The 19,883-nt window shown below is 36.9% G+C and overlaps 1 protein-coding gene and 1 pseudogene across 3 annotated transcripts in view; both read left to right on the top strand.

Annotated features, from left to right (window-relative positions):
- Window positions 1-19,883, top strand: part of SPATA6 (spermatogenesis associated 6) — a 177,304-nt gene that overhangs the window by 139,248 nt on the left and 18,173 nt on the right. The window lies entirely within an intron of this gene.
- Window positions 7,552-13,114, top strand: LOC126961751 (nuclear inhibitor of protein phosphatase 1-like; annotated as a pseudogene).

The raw sequence follows: 19,883 nt of genomic DNA, 5'->3' as shown, positions 1-19,883 counted from the left end.
GCTCTGATTTTGGTTATTCCTTGTCTTCTGCTACTTTTAGAGTTTGTTTGCTCTTGTTTCTCTATCTCTTCTAGTTGTGATGTTATGTTGTTTGTTTGAGATCTTTCTAACTTTTTGATGCAGGTATTCAGTGCTATAAATTTCCCTCTTAACACTGCCTCACCTGTGTCCCAGAGATTCTGATGTGCTGTGTCTTTGTTCTCATTAATTTCAAAGAACTTCTTAATTCCTGACTATATTAGTCAGGGTTCTCTAGAGGGACAGAACTAATAGGATATATGTATACATGACAAAGAGTTTATTAAGGAGAGTTGACTCACATGATCACAAAGGTATCCCATGATGGGCTCTCTGCAAGTTGTGGAGCAAGGAAGCCAGTAGTGGCTCATTCTGAGTCCCAAAATCTCAAAAGTAGGGAAGCCGACAGTGCAGCCTTCAGTCTGTTGCCATGGCAAACCACTGGCGTATATCCAAGAGTCCAAAATCCAAAGAACTTGGAGTCTGATGTTTGAGGGCAGGAAGCATCCAGCATGGGAGAAAGACTGAAGGCTGAAAGACTCAGCAAATCAGCTTCTTCCACCTTAATCTGCCTGGTTTTCCTAGCCATGCTGGTAGCTGATTGGATGGTGCTCACCCACATTGTTGGTGACTCTTCCTGAGGATGGGTCTTCTTCTCACAGTTCACCTACTCAAATGTTAATGTCTTCTGGTAACACCCAGATACACCCAGACACAATACTCTGCATCCTTCAGTCCAATCAAGTTGGCACTTAACATTAACCATCACACTGCCTTAATTTGATAATTAACCCGAGTTATTCTGGAGCAGGTTGTTTAATTTCCATGTAATTGTATGGTTTTGAGAGATTCTCTTGACCTTGATTTCTATTTTTATTGTACTGTGGTCCAAGAGTGTGGTTGGTATGGTTTTGCTGTTTTTGAATTTGTTGAGGATTGTTTTACATTTGATTGCATGGCTGATCTTACAGTATGTACCATGTGGTGATGAAAAGAATGTATATTCTGTTGCTTTTGAGTGGAAAGTTATGTAGCTATCTATTAGATCCATTTGGTCAAGTGTTGAGTTCAGGTCCTGAATCTCTTGGTTAATTTTCTGTCTCAGGGATCTGTCTAATACATCAGCGGGATATTGAAGTCTCCACTATTATTCTGTGGGAGTCTGAGACTCTTTGAAGTTCTCTAAGAATTTGCTTTATGAATCTGGGTGCACTTGTGGGGGGTACACATTAATTTAGGTCTTCTTGTTGAATTAAGCCCTTTACCCATTATGTAATGCCCTTCTTTGTCTTCTTTGATGTTCGTTGGTGTAAACTCTCTTGTTTGAAATTAGGATAGCATACTCTGCTTTTTTCAGTTTTCCATTTGTTTGGTAGACTTTTCTTCATCCCTTTATTTTAAGCCTATTGATGACATTGCATATGAGCTGGGTCTCTTGAAGATAGCATACTATTGGGTCCTGTTTCTTTATCCAGTTGGCAGCCACTCTGTGCCTTTTAATTGGGGCACCTAACCCATTTACATTCAAGTTTCTTATTGATATGTGTGGATTTGATCCTGTTCTCATTTTGTTAACCGGTTGTTATGCAGACTTGTTTGTGTGGTGGCTTTATAAGTGTCACTGGTGTGTGTACTTACATGTGTTTTTGTAGTACCTGGTAATGGTCTTTCCTTTCCATATTTCATACTTCTTTCATGACCTCTTGTAAGGCAGGTCTGGTGTTAACAAATTCCCTCAGCATTTGTATAGGCTCAAATTGAAAAGGATCATATTTCTCCTTCATTTATGATGCTTAGTTTGACTGGATATGAAATTCATGGTTGGAATTTTTTTCTTTATGAATGTTGAATACAGGTCCCCAATCTCTTCTGGTTTGTAGCGTTTATGTTGAGAGGTCCTCTGTCAGTCTGATAGGGTTCCCCTAGTAAGTGACCTCCCGTTTATTCTCTAGCTGCCTTTATCATTTTTTCTTTCATTTCAACCTTGGAGTATCAGATGGTTATGTCTTGGGATGATCTTTTTGTGAAGTATCTTGCAGGAATTCTTCTCATTTCCTGAATTTGAATATCAGCCTCTCTAGCTAGGATGGGGAAGTTCTCATGGATGATACTGTGAAATATGTTTTCCAAGTTACTTCCTTTGTCCTTATGTCTTTCAGGGATGCCAGTGACTTGCAGATTAGGCATCTTTACATAATCCCGTATTTCCAGGAGGTTTTGTTCATTCCTTTTCAATTCTTTTTTTTTATTCTTGTCTGACTGTTGTATTTGAGAAAGCGAGTCTTCAAGCCCTTAGATTCTTTCATCACTTGGTCTGCTGTTGATACTTGTGATAGTATTATGAAATTTTTGTAGGTTTTTTTTTTTTTTTGCTGTATCAGATTGGTTATGTTCTTCTCTATACTGGCTATTTTTTCTGTCAGCTCCTGTGATTACGTGATTATTAGCTTCTTTGCATTGGGTTTCAACAGTCTCCTGAATCTTGACGATCTTCATTCCTATTCATATTCTGAATTCTATTTCTGTCATTTCGGCCATCGCAGCCCAGTTAAGAACCCTTGCTAGAGAGTTAGTGTGGTTGTTTGGAGAAAAGAAGGCACTCTGACTTTTTGGGTTGTCAGAGTTCTTCTGTTGTTTCTTTCTTATCTTTGTGGACTTACGTTCTTTCAGTCTTTGAATTTGCTGTCCTTTGAATGGATTGTTTTGCTTTTTTTCTTCTTTAATGCCCTTGTTGGGGGTTCGATTATGGTATAAAGTGGGTTTGTTTGACTGCCTTCTATTCTAGTCTACTCCTGGGTCTTGGAGGAGCCCCCTCTGCAATTACTGTCTTCCTGTCTGTATTTCTTTTGTTGGGGGTTGTAGTCCATGGGGCTCCCTCAGGCTGGGCCATCAGTTGGCCAGCTAACTGTGCCCTTGCCCATAGTCTGCTGTTTATGTGCTTCCTAGGGGAAAGATAGGGTTGTGTCTACTCACAGAGTTCAGGTGGAAGTGGGACTTTTGGGTTGGAAACTCTTCCTGGGTATTGCCTGTCTTACTATGGGTGGCTAGGGATTGGTGGGGTTGCCAGTCCTGCCTTTCAGGTTTTTTCAGGGCAACAAGAGGCTGTGCCCCTCAACATATTCGGGCAAATGTAGGGCCACTGGGCTGGAAAACCTAGCAGGTGTTGCCTGCCTGGCTGTGATTGGAAGGGGTTATAGGGTCATGCACCCTGCCATTCAGGCATTTCCCAGAACAACAGGAGGCTGCACCCTCCAGCCAGGCTCACACAGAAGCAAGGCAGCTGGGCTAGAAGCTCTAGAAGGTGTTGCCCACCTGGATACTAGTGGTGGTGGTAGGTGGGGTCTCTTGCTCTGCCATCCAGATGTTTCCTGTGACAACTGGAAGCTGCACCCTCCAGCTGACCTTACACAGCAGTGGAGCCACTGGGCCAGAGGCTCTAACAGGTGTCACCTGCCTGGCTACCAGTGACTGGGGCTGTTGGGGTCTCATGCTCTGTGGTCTGGATGTTTTATGTGACAACAGGAGGCTACACTTTCCAGCTGAGTTCACACAAAAGTGGGACCTCTGAGCTGGACACTCTAGCAAGCATTGTAGAGTGTCCTACCAGTGGTGGGGGTGGGAGGATTGACTGACTGAGTTTGAACCAAAGTACAACTGCTGGACCAGAAGTTGCCACTGAGGCCTGGCTGGTACACAATGGTGGAGCAATGTTACTGCTCCCTGGCACCGCAGCTGACTGGACCCTCTATTGGGTTTGTGGCACTGGTGCTTGTCTGCTCCAGGGCCCAAGGCTCATGGCAGTCCTCTTGGACTCAGAAGTTGCCCCTGCAAAATTTCCGGGTGGCTCTCTGCCTCAGTCTAGAAGTACTGTGGAGGAAGGTGCAGGGTGGGGGACAGGGTGATTCTCCTGTTCCCGGTCTTGCACAGGTCCCTGTGGAGAGTATAAATTCCCCTATGGACTGTCACTCACCCTTTCCAGTTTTGGAGGGGTCCTCCTGGCTCTGCGCTGAGCCCAGATGGGCTGGTGCCCAGCTTTACTCCTTTGTGTTCTCTGTGTTCCTCTGCCCTGGTGGATCCCAACGTGGTTTCTCATATGCCTGCAGCAACCGTGTTCATCAGCCCTTTTGCTCCCTCTCCCTGACAGTGACACAAATAAGCTGCTTCTAGTCTGCCATACTGGCCCTGCCCACTTTTAAACACAACTATAGAATTTATAAGCATATGAGTATCTCCCTTTTCAATCATGGTAATAGTAATTTGAGTTTAATTTGTCCCCCTGTATTTTAAGAATTTGTTCATGTTATTATTCTTTTTAAATAACAGTTTGTGTCGCTTTTTACTTGTCTGGGACAAGTTTTTTCTGTTACATTAACTTATGCTAAAAGTTTTATGTTCTACTTTTTCTTTTAGTCTTTTTTTTTTTTTTTTTTTGGTGCCATGTTATTTATTTATTTATTTATTTATTATTATTATACTTTAAGTTGTAGGGTACATGTGCATAACGTGCAGGTTTGTTACATATGTATACTTGTGCCATGTTGCTGTGCTGCACCCATCAACTCGTCATTTACATCAGGTATAACTCCCAATGCAATCCCTCCCCCCTGCCCCCTCAACGGCCCCGGTGTGTGATGTTCCCCTTCCTGAGTCCGATCTTTTAGTCTTTTAAAATGGAGGCTTATGTTGTTGATTTTAAGTCTTTTCTAATCTATACATTTAAGAATGTAATTTTCCCTCTACGCCACTGCTTTAGATGCCTCTAATAATTTTTATGTTGTTATTCACTTCAAAATATATTCTAATTTCTATTGTGATTTCTTCATTGACTCTGTGGTAATTTAGAAATGTATTTCTTAATTTTATCTTAGTTGGTTATTCTCTCACCTTTGGTTATTGACAGCTACTTTAATTTCTTCTCAGCTAGAGAATATACTTTGAATTATTTGAAATGTATTAGTATTTCATCAAGACCTGATATATAGTCACTTGTTAAGAATATGTACTCTTAACAAGTGTACAATATAGAGGGAAGCATTCTGTGTATGGTATTTCATGTTTATTATGGTGTTCAGATCTTTTCTATACTTACAGCAAACTGTACAAAATTAATGAATTATTTACCCTCTTTTATCTGTAAAATAAATGTATCTACTTGAGATAATGAAAGCTAATAATATCACTTATCACTCAATTCTAAAGGCTTTTTATTTTTTTAAAAAAAAGCTTTATTAAGATATAATTCACATACTATACAATTCACACATTTTAAGTACACAGTTCAATGGCTTTTATTATATTCAAAAAAGTCACATCTAATTTGAAAACATTTCATCACCCCACAGAGAAGATATTTTGTAACCACTGGGAGTCAGGTACCATTCTCCCCTTTCCTCATTTCTCCTCCACTCCTAAGCAGCAACCAATCCAATTCCTGTAGATGCCAATTCTGCACATTTCATATAAATTGAATCATACAATATATGGTCTTTGTGACTGCTTCTTATACTTAATATATTAAAGCCTTGCCCGTGTTGTAGTATATGTCACTTTATTCTTTTTTATATGGCTGGATGGTATTCTATTGCATAGATAATGACACATTTTTTTTTATCCATTCATCAGTTGATGGATGGATCATTTAGCTTGGTTCGTTGCCACTTTTTGGTTGTTAAAAAATAATACTGTCCACATTTATGTGATAAATCTATTTTGACCATTTTGAGGAATTGCCAAACTATTATTTATAATGGCTTACCATTTTGCCTTTTCACCTGGCATCCTTGCTGAACTTTGTTATTAGCTATCTTTTCTGATTATAGCCACCCTAGTGTGCATGAAGTGGTGTCTTATTGGGGTTTTGATGTACATTTCCCTTCTGACTAATGATGTTGAGCATCATTTCATGCACTTATTGGTAATTTGTATATCTTCTTTGGAGAAATATATATTCAAATTATTTTCTGATTTTAAAATGTGGGTATCTTTATTGAGTTTTTTAAAAACTTCTTAAAATTTTAGACTTAGAAGGTACATTGTATGTTTGTTACATGGATATATTGTGTAATGTGGAAATCGGGGTTCTAGTATAATCATCACCCACATCACCCAAATATTGAGCATTGTGCCCAATAGGTAATGTTTCAGCCCATATTCGCCCTCTTCTCTCCACCATTTTTGGAGTCCCCAGTGTCTATTCTTTTCATCTTTATGTCCAGTGTGCCTATTGTTTATCTTCCACTTATAAATGAGAACATGTAGTATTTGATTTTATGTTTCTGAGTTAGTTCATTTAGGACATTGGCCTCCAGCTCTATCTGTGTTGCTGCAAAGGACATGATTTCATTCTTTTTATGGCTGTATAGTGTTCCATGGTGTGTGTGTGTGTGTGTGTATATATATATATATTTATATATATTTATATATATCTCGCATTTTCTTTGCCCAAGTTTCATGACTTGGTTATTATCAACAGTGCTGCAATGAATATATGAGTGCAGATGCCTTTTTAATGTAATTATTTATTTTCCTTTGGGTAAATACCTACTAGTGGGATTATTGGCTCAAATTGTAATTCTATTTTTAGGTCTTTGACAGTCACCATACTGTTTTCCAAAGAGGTTGAATTAATTTTCATTTCCACGAACTGTGTGTAAGCGTTCCCTTTTCTCCACATTCATGCCAGCATCTGTTGTTTTTTGACTTTTTCATAGTTGCCATTCTGATGCATGTGAGATGATATCTCTTTGTGGTTTTAATTTGCATTTCTCTGATGATTAGTGATGTTGAACATTTTTTTGTGTGTTTGTTAGCCGCTTTTATTCTTTTGAGGAATATCTGTTCAGGTCCTTTGCCTGTTTTTTGTTTTTTGTTTTTATTGGTTTATCTTTTTTTAGTGTGTGTAGGAGTTGTTTGAGTTACTTGTGGATTCTGGATGTTAGTCCTTTGTCAAAGGCATAGTTCGCAAATATTTTCTCCTACTATGTAAGTTGTCTGTTTGCTATGTTGATTATATATTTTGTTCTACAGAACCTTTATAGTTTAAGTCCTATTTGTCTATTTTTGTTTTTGTTGCATTTGCTTTTGGGGTTTTTGTTATAAATTATTTGTCTAGAAAAACTAGAGTTTTTCCCTAGGTTTTCTTCCAGGCTTTTTATAGTTTCAGGTCTTGCATTTAAGTCTTTAACATATCATGAATTAATTACTGTATATGGTGAGAGATAAGGGTCCAAGTTTAATTCTGCATATGGCTAGCTAATTTTCCCAGCACTATTCATTGAATAAGATGTTCTTTCCCCATTTTGTTTTTGTCAACATTAGTTAATTGTGGGTATGTGGCTTTATTTCTGGATTATCTATTCTATTCCATTGATAATGTGTCTGTTTTTGTTCTAGTACCATGCTGTTTTAGTTACTATAGTTTTGTAATATAAGTTAAAGCTATCTAATGTGATGCTTCCAGATTTGTCCTTTTTACTTAGGATTGCTTTAGCTATTCAGAATTTTTTCTTTTTTTTGATTTCATATGAACTTTAGGATTATTTTTTCTAATTCTTTGCAAAATGATGTTGGTAATTTGATAGGAATTTTGTTGAATCTGTAGATTGCTTTGGGTACTATGGTCATTTTAACATTACTGATCCTAACACACCATGAACATGGGATGTTTTTCCATTTGTTTGTGTCACTTACAACTTCAACAGTGTTGTAGTTCTTCTTGTAGAATTCTTTCACCTCCTTAGTTAAACGTATTCTTAGGTATATTTTTGTGTGTGTGGCTGTTGAAAATGGGATTGAATTCTTAATTTGACTCTCTGAAGGTTATTGGTTAATAGAAATGTAACTCATTTTTGTACACTAATTTTTAATTTTTTGCTTTGGGCCCACCAAATGGGAGGGGGAGATGCAAGATGGTGGCAGTTGCAAACTCTGGCTCCAGCCTCACGCTGCTCCACTGCCCAACCTGGGCGGGTAAGCCCCCTCCTGGTCGACATCTGGATGCAGTCAAATGAGACAAACTAATTGAGAAACTGATTATTGGTGAAAGTAAGTATTACTTATTTGGGAGAAACCTTGATTTGTGTGACTTTACCACTGAACACCAGTCTTGCACTCGGGTCCATGCTGCATTTGTCTACCACAAGCATCTGAGGAGAGTTTTCCTAATAGATCTCAACAGTACACGCAGCACTTTCTTGGGTCACCTTCGGTTGGAACCTCACAAGCCTCAGCAAATTCCTATCAATTCCAGGGTCTCATTGACGCATCCACAAGGGCATACACTCTGTGTGAGACACTTCAGCCATTGCCATTGGCTGTGAAAGGAGTTGAGAAGATGGGTGAAGAGGAAGATGAACTCAAGGGCTTACTGGGGCTTCCAGAGAAGGAAACTAAGCTTGATAACCTGACATAGTTCAACACTGCTCACAACAAGTGGATTTCCACCCTTACCATTGAGGAGGGAAATCTAGGCATTCCAAGACCAAAGAGGAAGAGGAAGAACTCATGGGTGACATTCAGTGAGGATGATGAGATCATTAACTCAGAGGATGTGGATCCCTCAGTTGGTCGATTCAGGAACTTAGTGCAAACTGCAGGGGTCTCAGTCCAGAAGAAGCAGGGGAGGGCCCTGGCTCCTTGGGCCTGGAGGAATCAGGGAGAAGGCGCATGCAGAACTTTGCCTTCAACGGAGGACATCCCCCACACACAGTGAAGCAGACTCCCAGCTTCCATGAGACAGCACTCATCGGTGGCTTGTTTATGCCATACCCAAACCTTGCCTCTGATGTGGACTTGACTCCTGTTGTGCCGGCAGCAGTGAACACGAACCCTGCACCAAACCTTGCCGTTCATAACCTGAAACTGTAAATGAACCCAAGAAGAAGAAGTATGCAAAAGAGACTTGGCCAGGCAAGAATCCCACATCTTCCTTACTGATTTGATATTTTTGGTCATGGAGAAATGTGGGATTGGGTGGGAATAGTGTGGAAGGGTGATGGGGAGCTAGTGAACTAGGGAGAAAAACTTTCCATGTGTGCAGTATCAGTTTTGTTTTTTGGTGGAGTCCTTAGGTTTTTTCCAAATATAAAATTATGTCATCTACAAGGAAGGATAATTTGACTTGTTTGTTTCCAATAAAGTTGGATGCCCTTTATTTCTTTCTGGTCTGATTGCTCCACATAGGACTTCCAGTTCTATATTGAGTAACAGTGGTGAAAGTGAGCATCCTTGTCATGTTACAGATCTTAGGGGAAGGGCTTTCAGTTATTACCCACTCAGTATGATACTAGCTGTGGGTCTGTTGTATATGGCTTTTATTGTGTTGAGGTATGTTCTTTATATACTGAGTTTTTTGAGGGTTTTTATTATGAAGGGATGTTGAATTTTATAACATGCTTTTTTAGTATTAATTGAAATGATTACTTGATTTTTGTCCTTCATTCTGTTGATATGATGTATCACATTGATTGATTTGCATATGTTGAAGCATCCTTGCATCCCTGAAATAAATCTCACTTGGTCATGATAAACAATCTTGCTAATGTATTATCAAATTCGATTTGCTAGTATTTTGTTGAGAGTTTTTATATCAATGTTCATCAGGGTTATTGATCTGTAGTTTTCTTTCTTTGATGTGCCTTTGTCTGGTTTTGGTATCAGGATAGTACTTGACCATAGAATGCATTTGGAACTACTCCCTCCTCTATTGTTTGGAATTGTGTGTTTAGGATTGGTATTAGTTCTACTTCGAATGTTTGGGTTGCAAAGCATGATGGCTCATCCCTGTAATCCCAGCACTTTGGGAGGCCAAGGCAGGAGGATCTCTTGAACCCAGGAGTTTGATACCAACTTGGGCAACATGGTGAGACCTTGTCTCTACAAATAATAATAATAATAGAGTAAATAGGCATGGTGGCATGCATCTGTTGTCCTAGCTACTTGAGAGGCTGAGATGGGATAATTGCTTGAGTCCTGGCAGTCGAGGCTGCAGTGAGCTGTGATCACACCACTGTTCTCCCGCCTGGGCAACAGAGCGAGATCCCATCTCAAAAATAAAATAAAATAAAAATAAAGTAATAAAATAACAAAAATAAATGTTTGATAAAATTAGTGAATCCATCGAGCCCTGTGCTTTTCTTTGCTAGGAGACTTTTTATTACAGTTTTGATCTTATTATGTATTAGTCTGTTCAAGTTTTGGATTTCCTCATGGTAATCCAGGTTTTACGTGTTTAGGAATTTGTTTTACGTGTTTAGGAATTTGTACATTTTTTTCTAGGTTTTTCAATTTATGGAATACATACACTGCTTGTAGTAGCCTCTAATGATCCTTTGAAATTCTGCCACATCTGTTGTAATGCCTTCTGTTTCATCTCTGTTTTTATTTATTTGGGTCTTCTCCTTTTTTTTTTCTTGGTGTGGCTAAAGATTTGTCAATTTTATTTATCTTTTCTTTTATTATACTTTAAGTTCTGGGGTACATGTGCACAAGATGCAGGTTTGTTACGTAGGTATACATGTGCCATGTTGGTTTGCTGTACCCATCAACTCATCATTTACATTAGGTATTTCTCCTAATGCTGTCCCTCCCCCAGCCTTCCGCTCCCCGACAGGCCCTGGTATGTGATGTTCCCCTCCCTGTGTCCATGCGTTCTCATTGTTCAACTCCCACTTATGAGAGAGAACACGCAGTGTTTGCTTTTTCTCTTCTTATGTTACTTTACTAAGAATGATGGTTTCCAGTTTCATTCATGTCCCTTCAAAGGACATGAACTCATCCTTTTTTATGGCTGCATAGTATTCCATGGTGTATATGTGGCACATTTTCTTTATCCAGTCTGTCATTGATGGGCATTTGGGTTGATTTCAAGACTTTGCTCTTGTGAACAGTGCTACAGTAAACATATGTGTGCGTGTGTCTTTAGAGTAGAATGATTTATAATCCTTTGGGTATATTCATAGTAATGGGACTGCTAGGTCAAATGGTATTTCTGGTTCTAGATCCTTGAGGAATTGCCACACTGTCTTCCACAGTGGTTGAAGTAATTTACACTCCTGCCAACAGTATAAAAGTGTTCCTATTCCTCTGCATCCTTTCCAGCATCTGTTATTTCCTGACTTTTTAATGATCACCATTCTAACTGGCATGAGATGGTATCTCATTGTGGTTTTGATTTGCATTTCTCTAATGACCAGTGATGATGAGCATTTTTTCATGTATGTTGGCTGCATAAATGTCTTCTTTTGAAAAGTGTCTGTTCATATCCTTTGCCCATTTTTTGATGGGGTTGTTTGTCTTTTTTTCTTGTAAATTTTTTTAAGTTCTTTGTAGATTCTGAATATTAGCCCTTTGTCAGATGGATAGATTGCAAAAATTTTCTCCCAATCTGTAGGTTGCCTGTTCACTCTTATGATAGTTTCTTGAAGCTCTTTAGTTTAATTAGATCCAATTTGTCTATTTTGGCTTTTGTTTCCATTGCTTTTGGTGTTTTAGTCATGAAGACTTTGCCCATGCCTATGTCCTGAATGGTATTGCCTAGGTTTTCCTCTAGGGTTTTTATGGTTTTAGGTCTTACATTTAAATCTTTAATCCATCTTGAGCTAATTTTTATATAAGGTGTAAGGAGGGATCCAGTTTCAGCTTTCTACATATGGCTAGCCAGTTTTCCCAGCACCATTTATAATATAGGGAATCATTTCCCCATCGCTTGTTTTTGTCAGGTTTGTCAAAGATCAGATGGTTGTAGATGTTTGGTGTTATTTCTGAGGCCTCTGTTCTGTTTTATTCATCTTTTGTATTGCTTTATTCAATTCAACTTTATTTATTTCTTTAGTATTTCTTTACTGCTACTAATTTTGGCTTTGGTTTATTCTTGCCTTTCTAGTTCTTTAAGATACATCATTAGGTTGTTCATTTGAAGTATTTTATCTTTTCTTTTTTCCACCTACTTGTCGTCTTTTTAAATGTAGGCACTTACTGCTGTAAGCTTTCCTCTTAGTACTGCTTTTGCTGTATCCCATAGGTTTTGGTATGTTGTATTTTCATTTACATTTACTTTAATAAATTTTAAAATTTTCTTCTTAATATATTTATTGACCCACTGGTTATCCAGGAGCATGCTGTTTAATTTCCATCTCTTGGTATAGTGTCCAAAATTTCTCTTGTTATTGAGTTCCAGTTTTATTCCATTGTGGTCAGAGAAGACACATGATATAATTTCAACTTTTTAAGACTTGTTTTGTGGCCTGACATATGATTCACCCTTGAGAATGATCCATGTGCTGAGGAGAAGAATCTATATTCTGCACCCTTAGATGAACTGTTCTATAAATATATATTAGGTTTATTTAGTCTATAGTGCAGATTAAGTATGGTATTTCTTTGCTGATTTTATGTCTGGATGTCTGTCCGGTACTGAAAGTGGAGTGTTGAAGTCCGCATCTATTACTGTATTGGGATCTATCTCTTTATCTCTAATAATATTTGCTTTATGTATCTGGGTGCTCCAATGTTGGGTGATATATATTTTTAATTGTTATAGCCTCTTGCTGAATTGATTGCTTTATCATTATATAGTGAACTTGTCTCTTTTTATAATTTTTGTCTTGAAATCTGTTTCATCTGATATAAGTTTAGCTACTTCTGCTCTTTTTTGATTTCCATTTGCATGAAATCTTTTCCCATTCCTTTGTTTTCAGTCTATGTGTGTCCTTATGGATGCAGTATGTTTCTTGTAGGTAAGAAATTGTTGACTATTGTTTTTTTTTTTTAATTTATTTAACCACTCCATGTCTTTTAAGTGGAGAAGTCAGTCCATTTTCATTCAGTATTGTTATTGATAAGTAAAGACTTACTTCTCCATTTTTGTTGTTTCCTGGTTGTTTTGTGGTCTTCCTTCTTTTCTTCCTGTCTTCCTGTTAGTGAAGGCGATTTTCTCTGACAGTGTGTTTTAATTTTTGGCTCTTTATTTTTTGTGTTATGTTGTATGTTTTTAGATTTGAAGTTAACATGAGGCTTGCAAATATGTCATAACCCTTTGTTTTAAACTGATGACAACACTGATTGTTTGAACAAACAAGCAAAAAGAAAATAAATAAAAACTATAATATTCTGTGTTTTTCTGTGTTTACTATTACCAGTAAGTTTTATACCTTTAGGTGATTTGTTATTGCTCATTAACATCCTTTTGTTTCATATTGAAGAACTCCCTTTTGCATTTCTCATAGGACAGGTCTGCTGTTGATGAAGTCCCTCGGCTCTTGTTTGTCTGGGAAAATCTTTATTTCTCCTTAATGTTCAAAAGATCTTTTTGCCAGATATACTATTCTACAATAAAAGGTTTTCCTTCAGCACTTCAAATATATGTTGCTACCCTCTCCTGGCCTGTAAGGTTTCCACTGAGAAGTCAGCTTGCTGCCAGATGTTTTGGAGCTCATTTGTGTATTACTTGTTTTTCTCTTGCTGCTTTTTGGATCTTTTCTTTATCTTTGGTATTCGGCAGTTGGATTATAAAATGTCTTGAGGTAGTCTTATTTGGGTTAAATCTGCTTGTTGTGCTATAACCCTCTTGTACTTGAATACCAATATCTTTATCCAGGTTTTGGAAGTTCTCTGTTATTATCCCTTTGAATAAATGTTCTACCCCTATCTCTTTTTCTACCTCCTCTTTAAGGCCAATATCTCTTAGATTTGTCCTTTTGAGACTATTTGAGCAGTGGTGGTGACCGTTGTAGGAGACAAAGGACTCATCAACAGCCTCTGGGGACTGGGCTTTCAGAGAAATGGTGAGCTTCAGTGGTAGACCACAGGCAGGGAAGGGTGGCTGCACTTGGGGGCATGACACTAAGGCAGGGGTGCCTTTTGCTGCAGTGAGCAGTGGAAGTGGGAAGTTGTGCGGTGCATTGTTTGCCCTCTTCTCCATGCTGTGAATGTGGTATCTGTCTTTGGGGCATGTGAAAGTGCCTGGCCTTCCTTCTTGGCGGGGTACAGCATTTGGCACCAGGATGCTCAAGGATCACAAGCCTGTGGGATTCTACATGGGCTTGAGCAGTGCCTGTACACAATCCCCAGGCGTGTTAGTCTGGAGGTGCTGGAGCAGGGGTGCAGGGTCAACAGGGCTCTGCAGTGAATAGGATTACAAAGTTCTGTGATGGAAGGGTAAAATACTGAGGATCTCTTATTTAGCCATCCCTTCCCTGCTTTAGGGAACCTTTCCTAGCTCTGCGCCAGTCCTGCTTGGAGGGCTGCCTGACTTCACTGTCTTCTTTCCTTGATTTTCATGGCTTCTCTGGTGAATTTCACTGTGCTCTCTTAGACAAATCTACTTGAAGTGTTAGTATTTCCTTGCTATTTTGATTGCTCTCCATGAGAGAGGCGCTCACTAGCTGCTTATAGTTATCTGCCTTATTATTGAATTTTGAGAGCTCTTTATATATTCTGGGTACAAGTCTCGTCTTAGATAATGTTTGCAAATATATTCTTCCATTCGTGGTTTGTCTTCCACCTTCTAATACTGTGTTTTGAAGCATAAATGTTTTTTAAATTTTGATGCAATCCAACTTTTCTATGTTTCCTTTGGTTGCTTTTGCTTAGGATATCTCAGAAATTGTTGCTTAGTCTAGGGACATAAACATTTATGCCTATGTTTTCTAAGAGTTTTGCAGTATTAGCCATTACATTTAGGTCATTGATCAATTTTGAGTTGATTTTTGTATTTTGTGTGAGATAGGGAGTCAAAGTTAATTCTTTTTCATGTGGAAATCTGGTTGTCCCAGCACCATTTGTTAAAAAGATAATTCCCCCACTGAATTGTCTTGGCATCTTTATAAAAAAAATCAATTGACTATAAATGTATGGGTTTATTTCTGGATTCTCAATTCTGTTTCATTGATCTGTATGTCTATCCTTATGCTATTATCATACTATTTTGATTGCAATGGCTTTTGTAGTAAATGTTGATATCAGGAATTGTTAGTCTTCCAACTTTTCTTCTTTTTCAAGAATAACTATTCTAGGTCCTTTGCATTTCTGTATGAATTTTAGGACCAACTTTTCAATTTTTGCATGAAAACTGTGGCCGGAATTATATAGGAATTGTGTTGGCTCTCTAGATCATTTTGGAGAATATTGCTTTATTAATAATAATTGTTTAAATATCTTTTGATCTGTGAAGATAGCACTTTATAAAAATGTATTTAGGGCATCTTTTATTAAATATGTTTTGTAGTTCAGTGTTCATTTTAAGCTTTTTAAAAATCAAGTTTACTCCTAAGTGTTTTGTTATTTTTGATCCTATTGTACATGATATTGTTTCCTTAATTTTATTTTCAGATTGTTTATTGATAGTGTTTAGGAATGCAGTGCATTTTCATGTGTTAATTCCACATGGGATTGAGCAGTGCTTGTACACAGTCCCCAGGTGTGTTAGTCTGGAGGTGCTGGAGCAGGGGTGCAGGGTCAACAGGGCTCTGATTGAATAGGATTACAAAGTTCTGTGATGGAAGGGTGTCCTGCAATCTTGCTGAACTTATTTGATTAGCATTAATAGTTATTTTGTGTGTATATGTGGAATTTTTAAAATACAGAATCATCTGCAAATAGAAATGTTTTTATTTCCTTTCTGATCTTGATTTCTTTTATATCATATTCTTGGCTAATTGTCCTGGATAGTACCTCCAATATATTGCTGAATAGAAGTGGGGAGAGCGCCCATCCTTGTTTTATTCCTGATCTTAAGGGGAAGATTTCACTCCTTTACAAATAAGTATGCTATTAGCTCTATGTTTTTTACAGATGGTGTTTATCATCTTGAGGAAGTTCCTTCTACTCTTAGTTTTTTGAGTGTTGTTGGTATTTGTCACATACTTTCCCTGCATCTATTGAGATGATCCTATCATTTTGGATAGGATCCAATATGACTTAATAATATTAATATTATTATTAATATGACTTATGACATTGATTGAATTTTATATGAGTCAACCTTGCATTGTTTGGATAATTCCCACTTGGTTATGGTGTATAATCCTTTTTACGTCTTGCTGGATTTGGCTTGCAAGTATTTTACTAAGAAATTCTGCATCCATATTCATAAAATTTATTGGTATTTAGGGTTTTTTTGTGTGTGTTATCTTTGCTTTTGGTATCAAAGGAATAATGACCTTATAGAATGAGTTCGTGAGTTCTTCTTCCTCTTAAATTTTTGGGAAGAAGTTGTAAAGATTTGGTGTTCATTCTTCTTACGTGTATATTGCCATGAAACCATGTGGTTTTGAGCTCTTCTTTGTGTTTTTTAAATTACTTTAAGTTTTTTTGATTACTAATTATCTCTTTCTTTGTTATAGGTACATTCAGATTTCCTGTTTCTTCTTGGGTCTGTTTAAATAGCTTTTATCTTTCTAGTAATTTGTTCTTTTCATTATAGATACCATTGTAGACAATTCTATAATTATTTTGGTTTACAATTATTTCACATATTTCCTTATTATCCTTTTTGTTTCTGTAAGACCTCTAGTAATGTCCCATTTTTCATTACTGATTTTAGTAATTAGAGTCTTGTTGGTCTAACTAAAACATTGCCAAATATTTTATGATTTCAAAGAAGCAACTTTGGTTTTCTTTGGTTTTATCTGGTTTTCTATTCTTGATCTCATTTATTTCCATTCTAATGTTTGTATTTTACTTGTTTTGGATTTGGTTTGATGTTCTTTTTGTAGTTTTTGAAGTGAAAGCTTTGGGTTACTGATTTGAGGTCTTCTTTTTTCATGTAGGTCTTTAAAGCCATGTTTCTCTAGAAGTACTGCCTCATTTTCATTATTAAGTTTTATATGTTTTGTCATAATTTAAATTTCTCTTGAAGTATTTTCTAGTGTCCCTTGTGATGTTTTATTTAACCCATTGATCATTTAGTAATATACTGTTTGATTTCTACATACTTATTAATTACCCAAATTTTTTTCTGCTATTATTCTCTAATTTCATTTTACTGTGGCCAGGTAACATATTTTATATGATTTCACTTCTTTCAAATTTATTGAAATTTGTTTTATAGCCTAACATATGGTCTCTCCTGGAGCATTTTTCATATGCACTTGAAAAGAATATGTATTTTGCTATCGTTGGGTGGAATGTTCTATAGATGTTGCTAGGTCTAGTTGATTTACATTGTTGTTTAGGTCTTCCATTTACTGGTTGATCTTCTGCCTGATTCTTCGGTTCATTGTTGAAAAATGAAGTATTGGTGTCTTCGAACTGTACACATATCCTGTCGGTTCTGTTTTCTCTAGAGAATCCTGACTAATACAGCATGAGAGTAAAAAACTCGTTGGGGCCAGAGTCATAGGGGGCTCTCACAAGTTTATATGCTTTGTCTCTAGAAGCTAAAGCAAATGCTTCAGCATGAAAAACAACTGAATATTGGTAGGGTCAGTAAGTTTTATGGCATTTTAACTTGACCTAGTCCCATCGCCTGCTCTCTAGCTGCATATTAGTCTTGATAACCAACATGCCACAATCTCAGTGAAAACCAAAATTTTGGCAGGCACTGTCAGAGGTAAAATAAAGTTAAGAGTTTCTTCAAAGACCATTCTCAGAGAATTGTCATTATGTGACTTGTCTGGAGATTGCCTGGAAGACCCCACTTTGAGTGAGAGCTTTGCCAGTGCAAAATCTTTGCTGTGGAGGGCATTTTTAAAAGAAATAATTACAGGCAATTGTTAAACCTCACTGCAAACTGAAATGGTGAATAGCAGTTGAGTTAAACAATAGACCAATCAAAAACCTTCAAAGACAAAGCTGAGTGTGTCTATAGGGGGCTTTGAAAAGATACCACATATTCCTGGGATTTTAGAAGACCACTCATATTTGTAGGACTGTGCATATGTCTAAGGCTATGTACTTGATTAGAAAAGACAAGAAGGTCCAAAGCTTTCAGTTCCAACCTACCTTAAGGCTCTGCATAAACAAGAAGTTAAGGCTTAGGCTAAGTGTTGAAAGTGTACTCCCGACATAGAGCTGCTCAGCAAACACTGGGAGACTTAATGGTCCTAAGCATTTATAGAAATGTCTGTCCAATGACTTGATGACTCAGCTAACAGAATAGAGATATCAGTGATTAACCACAGAAAGGAATGTTGACTTTGCAGAACTAAGTCAGAAAATCACTAAACTAAGAACTAGAATAAACAACAACAATAAACAGCAGAAATGAAGGAAAAAAGCAATGAATAGAAACTGTCCTTGAGGATCCTACACATTGAACTCACTAGACAAAGACCATAAATCAGTTACATTAAATATATTTATTCAAAGAACCAAAAGAAAGCATTCATAAAGAAATAAAGTGTTAGAATTATGTCTCATAAAATATAAAATTTCAATCAAGAGTTATAAACTATTTTTTAAATAACCAAATAAAAATTCTGAAGTTGACAAGTACATATTCAGAAATGAAAAATTTATTAGAAGGACTCATTAGCACCCTACGAGCAGGCAGAAGAAAATATTATTGGACTTGAAAACAAGTCAAATGAGATAATTCAGTGTGAGGAACAGAATGAAGAATAAAAATAATGAACACATATGGATTTGTGGGATACCATTAAGCATGCCAACATACCTGTAATAAGAATTTCAGAAAAAGAGGGAGAAAGGAAGGGACAAAAGGAATATTTGGAGAAATAATGGTCCTTGCCAAATTGAAGAAAATTATTATCTAAGGAGCTCAATAAACTCTTAAGTAAGATAAACTCAAATAGATCCACACTTGAGGCTCATTATAAACCATAAGTCTGAAGCCAAAGATAAGCCGGACATCATGGCAAATACCTGTAATCCCTAATACTCAGAAGGTTGAAACGGGAGAGTCTCTTGAGCCCAAGAGTTCAAGGCTACAGTGAGCTATGATTTCGCCACTGCATTTCAGCCTGGTGACAGAGTTAGACTCTGTATCTAGAAAAAAAAGTGTTTTGAAAAAAAAGTGTTTTGAAAAAAGCCAAAGACAGAAAGAGAATCTTAAAAACAGCAAGGGAGAAGGGATTCATCACATAAACTGGTTTAAATCAGAAACTATGAAGTCCAAAAGGCAGTGTAATGATATATTCAATGTACTGAAAAGAACTCTCAACCATGAATATCCAGCAGAACTGTCTTTCAAAAATATAAAATAAATTAACATTCTCAAATAACACCAGGTTTATCACTAGCAGATTTGCACTACAAGAAATACTAAAAGGAGCCCTTCAGGATGAAGTGAAAGGACACTAGACAATAGTATAGATTCACATGAAGAAATAAAGAGCGATGATAATGGTAACTAGGTAAATATAAAAGATAGGCGAAATACAGTTTTTGCCAGTAACTCTTTAGTTCTTCTATCTGATTTAAGAGATGACCTCACAAAACAATAATTATAAATATATGTTGGTGGGAGCATATTATATAAAGATGTAATTTGCGTAAAAATAGCAATTAAAAGAAAAGGGGAGAGATTGTAAACATGTAAGAGCAAAGTTTCCATATCCCATTGAAATTAAGTTCCTATCATCTAAACTTAGATTCTTCTGTATTAAGATGTTATTTGTAATCATCATGGAAACTACTAAGAAAATGTCTCAAAAATACAGTGTACAGGAAATTAAAAATCATCCCTGGAAAATATCAAACACAAAAGAAGGCAACAATGGAGAAGTGAAAAAAGACATAGAAAATAGCAAAATGGCAAATGTAAATCTTATAGGTATGTAAACATACCTATAGGTAGTTCATGATATTTTAAAAATTAAACACTCCTATTAGGAGGTAGAATTTTGGAGACTGGATAAAAATCATGGTTCAACTATACTCTGTCTACAAGAGATGCACTTTAGATT

The sequence above is a fragment of the Macaca thibetana genome, chromosome 1, assembly GCF_024542745.1.
Source record: "Macaca thibetana thibetana isolate TM-01 chromosome 1, ASM2454274v1, whole genome shotgun sequence".
NCBI lineage: Eukaryota > Metazoa > Chordata > Mammalia > Primates > Cercopithecidae > Macaca > Macaca thibetana.
This window is presented reverse-complemented; position numbering and strand designations above follow the sequence as displayed.